Consider the following 14169-nt stretch of genomic DNA (forward strand, 5'->3'; position numbering starts at 1 on the left):
CTGCATGTTCTGCACATGTACCCCAGAGCTTTAAGTATAATTTAAAAAAAGAAAAAAATTAATCAATAGAAACAGATCCACAAAGACAAAGATAATAAAATTAGTATTAAAAAATTAGAAAAATAGTTGTTAATGATATTTCATGTGTTCAAGATGGTAGGTGTAAGACTAATCATGTTTTGTAGATATATAAATAATATTTTCCAAAAGACCCAAATTAATCTTCTAGAGATGAAAATGACAATTTCTGAGATTAAAAATGTACTGTATGGAATTAATAACAGATTACACATTGCAAAAGAAAATGCTAGTAAACTTGAAGATACAATAGCAACTATCCAAAATGAAGTACACACAATACACACACACATGCGTGCGCATGCACAGCAGACAAAAAAATAAACAGAGCATTAGCAAGTTGTGGGACAACTTCAAGAGGCCTAATACGTTGTAATTGGAATCCCTGAAGGAGAAGAGAGAGAGGAATAAATAGGAAAAAATTTTTGAAGGGAAAAAGTGCAGTTTTTTTCCATACGTAATGAACACTATAAACCCACAGATTTAAGAAGCTCAATGAATCCAAAGCACAAGAAAATTAAACCATAAAACATCATAAACATGAGGCTTAAAACCAGTGACAGAAAATCTTTTTTTTTTTTTGAGACAGTCTAGATTTGTCGCCCAGGCTGGAGGGCAGTGGTGGGATCTCGGCTCCCTGCAACCTCCGCCTCCCTGGTTCAAGCGATTCTCCTGCCTCAGCCTCCTGAGTAGTTGGGATTACAGGTGCCTGCCGCTAATTTTTGTATTTTACTAGAGACGGGGTTTCACTGTGTTGGCTAGGCTGGGCTCGAACTCCTGACCTCATGATCTGCCTGCCTCAGTCTCCCAAAGTGCTGGGATTACAAGCATGAGCCACCGCGCCCGGCAGTGATAGAAAAATCTTAAAAGCAGCCAGAGAGAAAAAGACATGTTATATATAAAGTAATATAAATAATAATAGCTGGCTCCTATTTAGTAACAATGCAAGCTAGAATATAGTGGAACAACATCTTTAGAATACTGAAAGAAGAAAACCCTCACAATTTAAAATTCTAAACCCGAAAAAGTACCATTCACAAACATGTATAATAAAGACTTTCTCAGACTTACAAAAGAGGCCTGGCACAGTGGCTCACACCTGTAATCCCAGCACTTTGGGAGGCTGAGGCAGCTGGATCATCTGAGGTCAGGAGTTTCAGATTAGCCTGGCCAACGTGGTGAAACCGGTCTTTACCAAAAAAATACAAAAGTTAGCTGGGCATGGTGGTGTGTGCCTGTAATCCCAGCTACTCAGGAGGCTGAGGCAGGAGAATCGCTTGAAACCAAGAGGCAGAGGTTGCAGTGAGCCGAGATCCCATCGTTGCACTCCTGCCTGGGCAACAAGATCAAAACTCCTTCTTAAAAAAAAATATGTATATATAAGATTAATCACCAGAAGACTGGTTTAAGTCAAAATAAGAAGAATGCAGTATGAGATGTATAACTTAGGTAGAAGTAAAATATGTGGCAAAAATAGCACAAAGATAAGGCAAGGAGGAATGGAAATATACTGTTGTAATAACCCAAAAGAAGGCACAAAATAGGAATAAAAAATAGATGATACAAATACGAAACAAACAGCAAGATGGCATATTTAAACTAAAGTATAACAATCATTAATCATCAATTACTAAATGTAATTAGTCTAAACATCTCAATTAAAGGTAAGAGATCATCAAATTAGAAAAACAAAAGACAATTTCATATGTATACATGTCTAAATTTGTCAAATTGTGCACTTTATATTCTTGGTTTATCATATGTCAATTATAGATTAATAAAGATTTTAAAACAAATAAATAATCTAGTGTTTGGTAGCAGAATAGGGTGATTATAGTCAACAATAATGTATTGTATATTTCAAAATAACTAAAATGGTAGAATCAAAGTGTTCCTAACACAAAGAAATAATAAATGCTTGAGGTGATGGATATTCCAATTACCCTGACTTGATTATTACACATTGTATGCTTGTATCAAAATAGCACATGTAGCCCCATAAATATGTACAATTATTATGTATCCATAATAATTACAAATAATAACTACAAACAATATTTTTAAATATATAAAATTACATTTAAAATTTAAAAATAAATGAAAAATAAAAATTAAATTAAATAGAATAACATAAAGGAAAAGTAGACGGGAGAAAAGGGGTGAGAATAAAAAATGTGATAGGGAAGGTCTTCACTGAGGGACTCACTGTCGAAAGCTGTAGACCAAAAGTCAATCACATCATTCATGAATTCAAGGTGACTGCAAGGAATCTGTTAAAGACAAAGTAACCACGTGTTTTCTAAATTAAGCCAAGTCACAGGAAGCCATAAATGTTTTTAAAGGCACTTTTCCAACAAGTTATTCATTAAAAGGATGTTGACAGATGATTCAAGTGTCTGGTTCAAAACCTCACATCAAAGAGGAATCTTTTCAAGAGTCTGTCTTCCTAAGAATTCATATCTAACAGGAGAGCTCCTGTTAGATATGAATCATTAAATTCATCTTATTTTTGACCCTTAGAATGAGACTAAATTAATCTGCTCCCTCTCCCACTTGATAGCCCTTCAAATATTTTAGATCATATTATCCCTTCTCCAGGCTGTCTATGGTAAAATTAATCATTCCCCATGGGACTTGCTTCCAGAAATTGTCACCATCCTAAACACTTTTATTTGGATATACTTCTGCTGAAAATCTCCCTTTTAAAAATAGAGTACTATATTGAGAATGAGCACAAAATTCTAGGTGTGGTCTGATCTTTTAAAACTTAACTTATATTCTTACACATTGCAACCTATAAATACATTTGTTTTCTTAATAACATTGGCAAAATGTGTGTCACATATACCCTTTAAACTCTCAACTTGTTTTCATGTGAACAGCTAACTATGATAGGAGTCTTCATCCTATCTTCTATAATCAGCATTTTGAACCTCAGTGCAATATTTTATATTTGGTGAGATTATATGCTTTCTCATACGTGCAGGTTTACTTCACATCTTTTTATTTTAATTGTTTGTGTTTTTGTTGTTGTTGTGTTTTTGAGACGGAGTCTCACTCTGTTGCCGAGGCTGGTGTGCAGTGTCACAGTCTCAGCTCACTGCAACCTCTGCCTCCTGGGTTCAAGTGATTTTCCTGCCTCAGTCTCCCAAGTAGCTGGGATTACAGGCGCCTGCCACCACGCCCAGCTAATTTTTTGTAATTTTAGTAGAGACGGGGTTTCACCATGTTGTGAATAATATTAATATTAACCTTCTTTACAGGAAATCTTAAAACTTAAAGACAAAGAAGTAATGTCTTCAAGATTCAGAGAAATAATCGGTTTCCACATATAATTCTCTACACAAGCACATATGCATGTACACACATGCTATTAATCACATAAGAGGGTAGAATAAAAATGTTTTCAGATATGTGAAATACTGTCTCAAGAAATTTAATGGTCAAGCACCCCTCTTAACAAGTGCCTGGAAAATATACTCTACAAAATGAGAAAGTAGCCCAAGACAGAGGATCCAGGAAATAGAGGATCTCACACAGGAAGTGGAAGAAATTCCAGTATGAAGTTAGGGAAGTCGCAGGATGTTCCCTGGTCATCAAGTCTAGAGACCTGTCAAGATTGGCACAAAAGAATAGAAAGTTCCAACAGGGGTAACTCCATAAAAAAAAAAAAAAAAAAAAAAGAACTGATAGACTATCTGAAATGTTTGATTGTGCTGAAAAAAGATATTCAACTAGTGGAATACAGAATGAATTAGTGACAGAAATATGGGAAAAAGGGCTAATCAAAAATTTAGGCAAGGATTAATGCCGGGAAAAACAAAAAGTTGTTCAAAAGAGAAACGTAATTGTGTATTTCTTTGATTTAAAATATACATTTTAATTAAAAACAAATATATTCATCAAGGAGCAGAATCTGCCCAGTGATTCCATTCCTTTTCTTTATTTTAAATACTTGATCATTGTTTTCTTATTTTAGATATTATTTCATCTGTTGATGATGGAAAAAAGGGATTTAGCTGAGCATGGTGGTGCACGCATGTAGTCCCAGCTGCTAGGGAGGCTGAAGCAGAAAGATCACTTGAGCCCAGGAGTTCGAGGCTGCAGTGAGCTGTGATTGCACCACTGCACTCCAGCCGGAATGAGAGTAAGGCTCTGTCTCAAAAAACAAAACAAAACAAAACAAAAATTTAGATCCATGTATACTAAAGTCCCTTACTTGGCCGGGCGCAGTGGCTCACACCTGTAATCCCAGCACTTTGGGAGGCCAAGGCGGGCGGATCACCAGGTCAGGAGATCCAGACCATCCTGGCCAACATGGTGAAACTCCGTCTCTACTAAAAATACAAAAACAAAATTAGCCTGGAGTGATGGCGGGCGCCTGTAGTCCCAGCTACTCGGAAGGCTGAGGCGGGAGAATGGCGTGAACCCAGGAGGCGGAGCTTGCAGTGAGCCGAGATCGCACCGCTGCACTCCAGCCTGGGCGACAGAGCGAGACTCCGTCTCAAAGAAAAAAAGAAAATCCCTTATATACACACATACACATACTTCTGCTAACCCCATCTTCTTGATATTATAATTTTTGGATAAGTAAAAACTCATCATTCATAATATTATGACTATGCAAATCCTGTGACAGCTGTAGCTCAGGGAGTTGGGAAACTGTGTACAGAAAGTCAATCAATAAAATAATGTCTACGATTGAAAAAAAAATGAATACATTTTTGGCACATTTAGGAATACGGGGTTAAAATTCAGAAGAGTCAGCTAAGAGTTGAAAGTTTATGTTTCTAGGGAACATGACTCAATGTTAGGGAGCAGGACCCCTGTAGTTCTTTTTTTTTTTTTTTACAATATGATTCTGTTGTTCTTTGATAATAATTTTAATTGATTTTTTAATTATAATCACCAAGGATCTTACTTAAAATTATAATAAAAGCTCTTTTTTATTGTTTAGAAACTTGTTCTTGAAATTAAAAATATTCATTTGAGAATCAAATAATTTATTCTGTAGAATTGAAAAAGCAAATTAATGTTATATATATTTAAAAATCAGATAAATTACAATCCAGGAATTCAGAACTCTAACCCCAGACCATTTGGCCAAGGAAGGTTGGCACATTACACTTACATTTTTTTTTTTCATTTTCCTGTTTATCATCATGCTTCTTTTCCCAAATTATTTGGAATTCAGAATGCATATTGGAATTTAGCATCTTTGGATCAGTAAAATCTCCTTAGTCATATTTCCTCTGTTCGTTATGAACAATGAAAAGAGAAAGATTGAAAGAGGACTGTGCACATATAAATCTATGAGCCAGTTTTTAACTTCTAATCTAAAGCCCAGTTCTTTGAGTCTTTCTTCATGGAGTGGGGAAAACAAGGATAAAAAGCATTTAAGATAAAGTATTTTTATAGTTGCAACACACAAAATTATAATATGGAATTTTGTCTTTATAGGTATCTGAACAATTTGTAGTGAAGAACAAATTTACTCCACACTAAAATGCTATTTGTTTGCTGTTTTTTCTTCTGTAATTAAGAAAATTTAAACCTAGCCCTCTGCCAAAATAATAGTTAGAAAATTTTTTTCTTTATTATCTAATCATCTATGCTGCTGAGTACTGCTACAGGTAAGTTAAATTAGCCAGAAAATTATCCGAAGAATTTATACTCGGCCTGAAAAAATATTATACTGAATAAGTAAAGTCCAGATGTTGGAAAAAAAAGCAATTTAAAAACTAGTGAAAATAGGCTGGGCGCAGTGGCTCATGGGCACAGTGGCTCATCCCAGCACTTTGGGAGGCCAAGACAGGGTGGATCACTTGAGGCCAGGAATTCGAAACCAGCCTGGCCAACATGGCAAAACTGCCTTTCTACAAAAAATACAAAAATCAGCCAGGCGTGGTGGTGCACGCCTGTAGTCCCAGCTACTTGGGAGGCTGAGGCAGAGAATCACTTGAACCCAGAAGGCAGAGGTTGCAGTGAGCTGAGATGGTGCCACTGCACTCCAGCCTGGGTGACAGAGTGAGACTCTGTCTCAAACAACAACAACAACAACAAAACTAGTGAAAATATAACTACCTAGCAGTACTATCATATGTTTTGTGAATCCTAGTTTTTATAGTAGGACATAATAAAAGACTGGAATCTAGGATTTTAGTCCTGGATCCGCTATTCATGTGTCATTTGACAACAAGGCTAGTCACTTCTCCTCTCTCTGCTTCATTTTCCATCTGTAAAATGAGGGGATCAGACCAGATGATCCATCAAGTTTCTTTCAGGTCATAGGAGAATACAAAATTTACACTAAGAACATAACAAGAAATTCCTTTTTCTCTTTTTGTGCATCCCCTATATTGATTTCTATAATTATATGGAAGCATGTGAAAACCCTACCATTTCCAAGGATCTGACCAACAATTACAGCAGGAAATGTGGTCATCTAATTTAACTCTTAAACATCGTCAGCAAGACTAAAAGCTTGGATGCATCCCAATTATCCCCACAAATTAATGGTGTGGTATCAAGAATAATCCAAAACACTTCCACTTAGCTTTGGAATTCATTATATTTTCTGGTTTGCCGTAGATTCCAATTAACATTTTGGTTTATTCAGGCTGATTTTAAAATATGTTGCCTTAATTACATATTCAAACCATCTAGTCTCCAAATATGCCTAGTTAGATAAAAGAGATAATATTCTTGAATTTGGCATAGTCCTTGAATTTCTAACGGCTGGTTTACACTGAGACCTAGTTACATGGTCATATGGTTTAGCTGTGTCCCCACCCAAATCTCATCTTGAATTATAGCTCCCATAATCCCCACGTGTTGTGGAAGGGACCTGGTGGGAGGTAACTGAATCATGGGGGTGGGTTTTCCTGTGCTGTTCTCGTGATAGTGAATAAGTCTCACGATATCTGATGGTTTTATAAAGAGGAGTTCCCCTGCACAAGCTCTCTTGCCTGCCGCCCTGTAAGACGCCTGCAGTCTCAGCTACTTGGAAGGCCATTGCTCCTCCTTTGCCTTCTGCCATGATTGTGAATCCTCCCCAGCCCTGTGGAACTGTGACTCCATTAAATATCTTTTTCTTTATAAATTACACAGTCTCGGGTATTTCTTCATAGCAATATGAAAATGGACTAATACGCATGGCAATAGCAGAGAACTCTGTGGTGTCTGCCCAGCTCATAATTCCTTCTCCTCTAAGAACAGCTCTCCATTCTAGCCCCTGGGTGACAGGAATGGGACCCTAGAAGCCATGTTTTAGTCACGTAACACCATTGCCTAGAACTCAGCTAAGTGCACAATGGCTGAGCACCAGAACCAAATTGAGCCAATCAGAGCCCCTTCTTAGGAATTTACAGTTGTGACTGAAAGTAAAATCTCAGTGAGAGTTCACTTATACAGACACTATATTAACTTGAGAACTGGGGCTCAGCCATTGTCTTAGGAGTAGATGAGATGAGTAATAGAGAGAGATTTGCAAAGACATCTGAAGAGAGAAATAGAGGACAAAATAAAGCAAGCCTGTTTTCTGGGCTCCTCATGGCTCTCCATCTCTATTCCCTTTGGAATCACAGCTCCATCTCTGCTGCTGGCTTCCAGAATATATTCATGTCTTCTTTCATTATCTTAAATTCTCCCTTCCTGCTTAGACTAATTAAAATTGATTTCTATTATTATCAATAAAAAAAACTCACTGAATAGGCTTTTTTTATAACTGAATTGAAAACTATAATGGGGATATCTTTTTAATTGCTTTTTGTTTTTGCATTAACTTGTAGCTTTACTACACAGAGAAGTGGCTTGGCACCAGAGACTTCAGATAACTAAAACATGATTCATATGATTCATATTGAGGACATTTTATCTTATTTTCTGCACCAGTCTCAGTTCTATAAAGCTTAAGCTTTACTGTATAATGAGAATGATACACTGAATTTATGAGGTTAAATGGAGGGTCACAGCAGTGGAACTTTTTATTGTAATGTACAACTGCATTCCTGAATCAGGCACAGGTTAATACATAATAATTATTCTCTGGAAACAATGGCAAAGCATTCCTAGTAACAGACAAATCAAACAGCTACTGGAGTATTATGGCTGCCATTTGTTAATTACTCCCAGATAGCTGCAAAACACACACCCTCTTTGGCAAAAACTGAAACTCCAAACCCCTTAGAGAAAAAAGGAGGATCAGGTGCTACGATGCAAAGAGCACCAAAATGGGTGTCCGCTGATGTGAACCCAAGTCTTTGCAACTATCTTCACTTCTGTGAATTTTAGCCTCTTCATCTCATTTGAAATACAGAAAATTCAGCATGAGATCCAAAGGCCAAAAGTAGCTCAACAGACCATATGCTAAGTCCTTCTTTTACTGAACATGTTGTTAAACATTTTATGCCCCCATTTCCTCAACCGTGTAAGGGAAATGTTACTTGTACCTACCTCATAGGGTTGTTGTGGGGTAGTTATTATATAGTAAGTACTTGGAAGAGTAGCACATAGGAATACTCAATTAATGACAGCTATATTGGTTTTTAATTTTTTAATTATTCCTGGGGATTTTTTTTTAAACAGGCTAACTAGTTATGAACATTTCATTGGTATACTTACTTTGACCATTGCCAACTATATATTTCATGTAGCTTGTTAAACAAATTTATAACTGTAATCAAAGCTAAATATATGTAATGATAGTATTTTAAGACATTCGAGTTAAATTCCACTAAAAGTAAATCACTAAACTGGGGTGACATAAAGCATGATTGAGTAAGGAAGAATGGGTCTGAAGAAAGCCTGCCGATAACATCTGATTCATTTTTGAATCATGGCCAATTTTTATGCTACAAGAATAGCTTACCATGTTGCCTTTACACTTCTGGATTTCATATCATGAGGGTAAACTGCTGAAAATGTATACACAAAAGAAAAAGAAAACAAAAAACCTATACATATTCTATCTGTTTGAGTTCTAATGTTGCTTTCAGGTCAGACATTCTGGATTTTCATGGTTTTGGCTTCAGAAAATTCTAAGTCTAGAAAGCAGCTGTTTCTATGGGTGTCCCAAAGAAGAAAACTGCTACATGAAACAAGAGCAAACTGTGGTCTCTTCTGCACATTTGCAGAGTAGCATCAGATCCATGGAGATGCTGTTCGCTGAAAAAGTAACATCCATTGTGTTGGACCTCACCTATGTGACCCTTTCCAGGGAATAGTCTGGAAAGACATGGAAAATTAAAAGAGAAGTTAAACACTGCACAATTAAGTGAGAAGAACTTTGAATCTCATTGACTAACCCAGGAAGAGAATGGAGATAAGGAGAAGGTATGAGTTACAGGAAGGAAGGTCAGCCCTCCGCCACTCCAGCAAGATATTCCCTGTGGTGAAGAATGGCTGATGAATTTCTGCACAAAGCTATCTAATGTTCAGTTTCAAGTTGCTGTCTGCATGATGCTATGCCATCATCCCTCCATTACTGCAAAGCTTCAGGAAAAGAGAAAAAGAAAATTAACAGCAGAAATGAGGAGCAATATTTAGGAAGCATAACGGGGCATAAAGACATGTAAACTCTACAAAATTACACAGGTGAGACTTTTCAATAGCAATATCTTATTTCAATTTTAAAATTCAGGCTCAGACCAGAAAGTGAGGGTACTTGGGGTCACCCACACAACTGACACTTGGGTGACATATGTAGTCCTACACAATGGAGAAATACCTCTGCCACGTGATGGCAAATATCCCTGTGAATGTTATCTCCTTATCTTTCACTTTATCTTACCATTGTCTGGTTTGTTTAGCTCCTACTTGGGGCCTATTCCGTGCTATTGTGTCCTCCTCATTTATTATGGTTACATTCCACTTCTTAAACAATTATGTCTACCACAGCTCCATGTTGATGTAAAACAGTGACTGTCTATTGATGTTTAGTCACAATAAAAGTAGCCCATGCAAAGTAAAAAAGAGTTGGATCTCAAAGGACAAAGACAATTTAAGACTTTTTCCCTTTGACATTTATTTCTTTCAGTACATCAGCCAATACATAACAACATGTCCACTTTATCAAGGCCAAAGGTTAACTACCAAGAGCTTCATTGATTTCACAAATATTTATTGTCCTGTGACTGGCACTAGCAGGGGGTAGGGACACAGTAGGAATAATAAATGTTCATAATGTAGTTAGGGAAAGAGAAATGAAAACAAAACTGGAAGCCGGTATATACACCAGGCTAAGACAATATAAGGAGGTTATCAAAAGCCTCAGGCATGGGAAGATACAAAAACTTCAAAAGAAGGTGACAACTGGAGCCAGTTTTGAAGAATCCATGAGGGTTCACCAAGCCAACAGGAGGGCAAGGGCACGAACTTACAAGTAACAGCCACATTACTGAGGGAAGCTTGGGCATGTGGGGAGGTCAGCGGAAGAAAAGGGAAAGGCAGGCAGCGTTGGGGTTGTGGAGATGTTTGCATGCTTGAGATGTTTGGCCTTTAATAACCATGGAGAGCCACCAAAAGTTGATAATGATAGGAGTGATTAAGAAGATATCTTGCTTCAGAAGGATGGGTTGGAAGGAGATAGAAATGGAATCTGAAAGTCCACAAAATCTACAACTTTTGTCATGACTGTGGGGAGGAGAAGGGAAATTAAATCATTATTATTAGGTAGGCTCAAATAGGAAATTTTATTTATTTATTTATTTGCCTGGCTGTCTGAATCTAATAGTTGAACTTACCTAAGGGAAGAGGGTCAAAAAAAAAACCTGTCACTTATTTCTTCCTCCTTCCCCCCAGACAATTCCCAAATGAGAATTTCTACATCCAAGCAATTCCTTCTGCTTTCCTGCATTTTTTTTTTTTTTTTTTTGAGGCGGAGTCTAGCTCTGTCACCCAGGCTGGAGTGCAGTGGCACGATCTCGGCTCACTACACCCTCCGCCTCCTGGGTTCAAATGATTCTCCTGCTTCAGCCTCCTGAGTAGCTGGGATTACAGGTGCCTGCCACCAGGCCTAGCTAATTTTTGTATTTTTAGTAGTGACGGGGTTTCACTGTGCTGGCCAGGTTGGTCTCAAACTCCTGACCTTGTGATCTGTCCGCCTTGGCCTCCCAAAGTGCTGGGATTACAAGCGTGAGCCACCGCGCCCAGCCTTTCCTGCATTTTTAACTGCCTCTGGGGCAGTCAGTATTAATTAGCTCTACAATCTCTTAGATTCCCATCCCAGTTACTAAAAGGGAAACCTTCTGCCGCCACTAATATTTCAATTGCCAAAGGAGGAGGACCGTAGGGCATAGTGTGTAAATGGCAGAGAGGAGGGTAAAGTCCACATCATTCTGAGTTCCTAGAGTAGCACCAACTGTTTTCACATCCCTGGACTGGATTGATTTGTAATCCTCCTCTCTCCTACCCTTGACCTTTACCACCTCAGTCAATCTCTGGAAGCCAGATTGGGTTCCTATCCTGGCTACATACAATCCATTCCAAATGACCTTTTGCCAAATCCCCATGGAGTTTAGAGATCCTTCTGGGGATTTATAAAGTTTTGTTGTTTTCAGATCAAACTTTCTCTTTTATTTCTCTTTCCTCACTAGGACTTTGGAGGAGAACTCAGCTTTCAGTTTGATGATGGAATATTAGTTAAACACATCATCCCCAAAGGGATTTATTTGCATCTTCTACGAATGACGATGGAAACAGTCTCAGTTTATCAGCAAGATGGCTGAGGATGCACTTACCTAAATGAGCAATGAAGATTCATCTGCTACAGCTGAGCTGTATTTGCATCGGCTAACTTATTGAGAAGGAAAAGTTAGGTTTCAGTATTACATAAAATGTGTTTGTTTTGTTTGTTTGTTTGTTTTTCAGACAGGGTCTGGGTCCATCACCCAGGCTGGAGTGCAGTGGTGCCATTGCAGCTCACCACAGCCTTGACCTCTGGGCTCAAGTGATTCTCCCTCCTCAGCCTGCCAGGTAGATGGGACTACAAGCATGTGCCACCACATCTGGATACTGTGTGTGTGTGTGTGTGTGTGTGTGTGTGTGTGTGTATTTTTAGTAGAGATGGGGTTTCACTGTGTTAGCCAGGATGGTCTCGATCTCCTGACCTTGTGATCTGCCCACCTCAGCCTCCCAAAGTGCTAGGATTACAGGCGTGAGCCACCGCACCCGGCTCACATCTGGATAGTTTTGTATTTTTTGTATAGAAGGCATGTCACCATGTCACCCAAGCTGTTCTTGAACTCCTAGACTCAAGTGATCTGCACATCTCAGCCTCCCAAAGTGTTGGGATTACAGGCATGAGCCACTGCTCCCAGCCTCGATATATAGTATGAAATATTTTTAATGGTAAATTAATTATGAGTTGTTGGGCAAAATTCAGCCGCTTATTTGTAAAACAAACTAGCATTTTTTTAAACCATATTCTGCTTTGTATTGTCTCTGTATGAATATCTCTTGTATACTGCAGTAAGAGGAAACCTGAGAAGGATAGTTCTGTCACCTCCATTTTTTCTTCAGAATAAATGTCAACATCTATGGGTTCTTCTTTACACAAGTTTAAATAGTTGGTGCTAGACAGACCCGGAACAAACATCTGAAGGAATCCCCTGAAAATATGAGGTCACTTATCCAACGTCACACAGGCAGTTTGTGGCAGAGCTTCAATTCTACTCAGATTTCCTGGTTCTTCATCCAAAGCTCTTTAGCTACTTTTCTGTATATGCAAATTGCATTTTCTTGCAACTGTCTTAGCAGAAAGAGTAAAAACAATTACGTTATAGGTTTAAGACTTCCTTGAGGCTGGTGCAGTGGCTCACGCCTGTAATTCCAGCACTTTGGGAGGCCTAGACGGTCAGGTCATCTGAGGTTAGGGGTTCGAGACCAGTGTGGCCAACATGGTGAGACTCCTGTCTCTACTAAAAATACAAAAATTAGCCAGGTGTGGTGGGAGGCATCTGTAACCCCAGCTACTCAGGAGGCTGAGGCAGTATTGCTTGAACCTGGGAGGCAGAGACTGCAGTGAGCCGAGATCGTGCCACTGCACTCCAGCCTAGACGACAAAAGCGAGACTCCATCTCAAAAATAAAACAAAAAAAAAGAAAAGAAAAGAAAAGAAAAAAAAAGACTTCCTTGAATAGCTGTGCTTGTGCTTGGTGGTACGCACCTATAATCCAAGTGACTTGGGAGGCTGAGGCTGGAGGATCACTGGAGACCAGGAGCTTGAAGCTGCAGTGAGCTATAATCGCACCACTGCACTCAGGCCTGGGTGACAGAGCAAGTCCCTATCTTTAAAAATATATATTATATAAAATTGAAAAAAAAAGAACTTCCTTGAATAATCCCACCCACCTGTGATGTTATCGTGGTTAGTAAATAATCGTGAGCAATGGTATTGATTTATGTGTTCACATAGGCAACAAGCGTTTGTCAGGCATTTACTATTGTGCCTCACATGAGGCTAGGCAGTTGGAGAACAATGAGATAACACAACCTAGATTTTTAAGGGCTTCATAGTGCAAACAGTAAGACACACTAAAATAATGGGTAATATGTGCTCTAATCCTGGCATGTGAAAAGTTCTGGAATATAGAGGAGAGAAGGCTGAAAAGTGAAGGGTGCAACCTAAGACTCTGACCAGTGACTAGGAGTTTTCCAGAAGAGGAAGAAAGGGAAAGGCATTTCAGGAAAAGGCCAGCATGAACACGCACGTGAAGCTGCACGCAGGTGCAGAAAAAGGGGTAGGTGTTAGTCTTCTGGGGCTAAGTAGGCAGACCCTGGTTTCTGCCACCCTTGCTAAGTTTAATGCTTTCTGAGGACAGACACAAGGTGTTCAAACCTAAGTTGATAGTTCTCTTCTCCCCTGATATGTAGAGTGGCAGCCTATTTTTTCTGACTGTCAAATGGACTACAAGAGAAAATTCCTGCTCAGAGGGTGCCCTCTCTTGGTAAGCGTGCACATGTAGTGTTTCTCTCCAAGAAGGAAAAAGATACTTCAAATTGCCTATAGTGTCACCCTGTATGCAAACCTATAAAAAGAAGGAAAAAGATGCTTCAAATTGTCTGTAGTGTCACCCTCATGCAAACCTATAA

The 14169-nt window shown here is 38.6% G+C and overlaps 1 long non-coding RNA gene across 1 annotated transcript in view; it reads left to right on the forward strand.

Annotated features, from left to right (window-relative positions):
* The window catches only part of LOC134759399 (uncharacterized), a 33403-nt gene extending 20246 nt beyond the window's left edge, over positions 1-13157 (forward strand). The window contains exons 3-4 of the long non-coding RNA XR_010137962.1: positions 9075-9672; positions 11673-13157. This is a non-coding gene — a long non-coding RNA (uncharacterized LOC134759399). The remainder of the gene's footprint in view (positions 1-9074; positions 9673-11672) is intronic.
* The last annotated feature ends 1012 nt before the right edge of the window (positions 13158-14169 follow it).

Source organism: Pongo abelii, chromosome 19, assembly GCF_028885655.2.
Source record: "Pongo abelii isolate AG06213 chromosome 19, NHGRI_mPonAbe1-v2.0_pri, whole genome shotgun sequence".
Taxonomy (NCBI): domain Eukaryota; kingdom Metazoa; phylum Chordata; class Mammalia; order Primates; family Hominidae; genus Pongo; species Pongo abelii.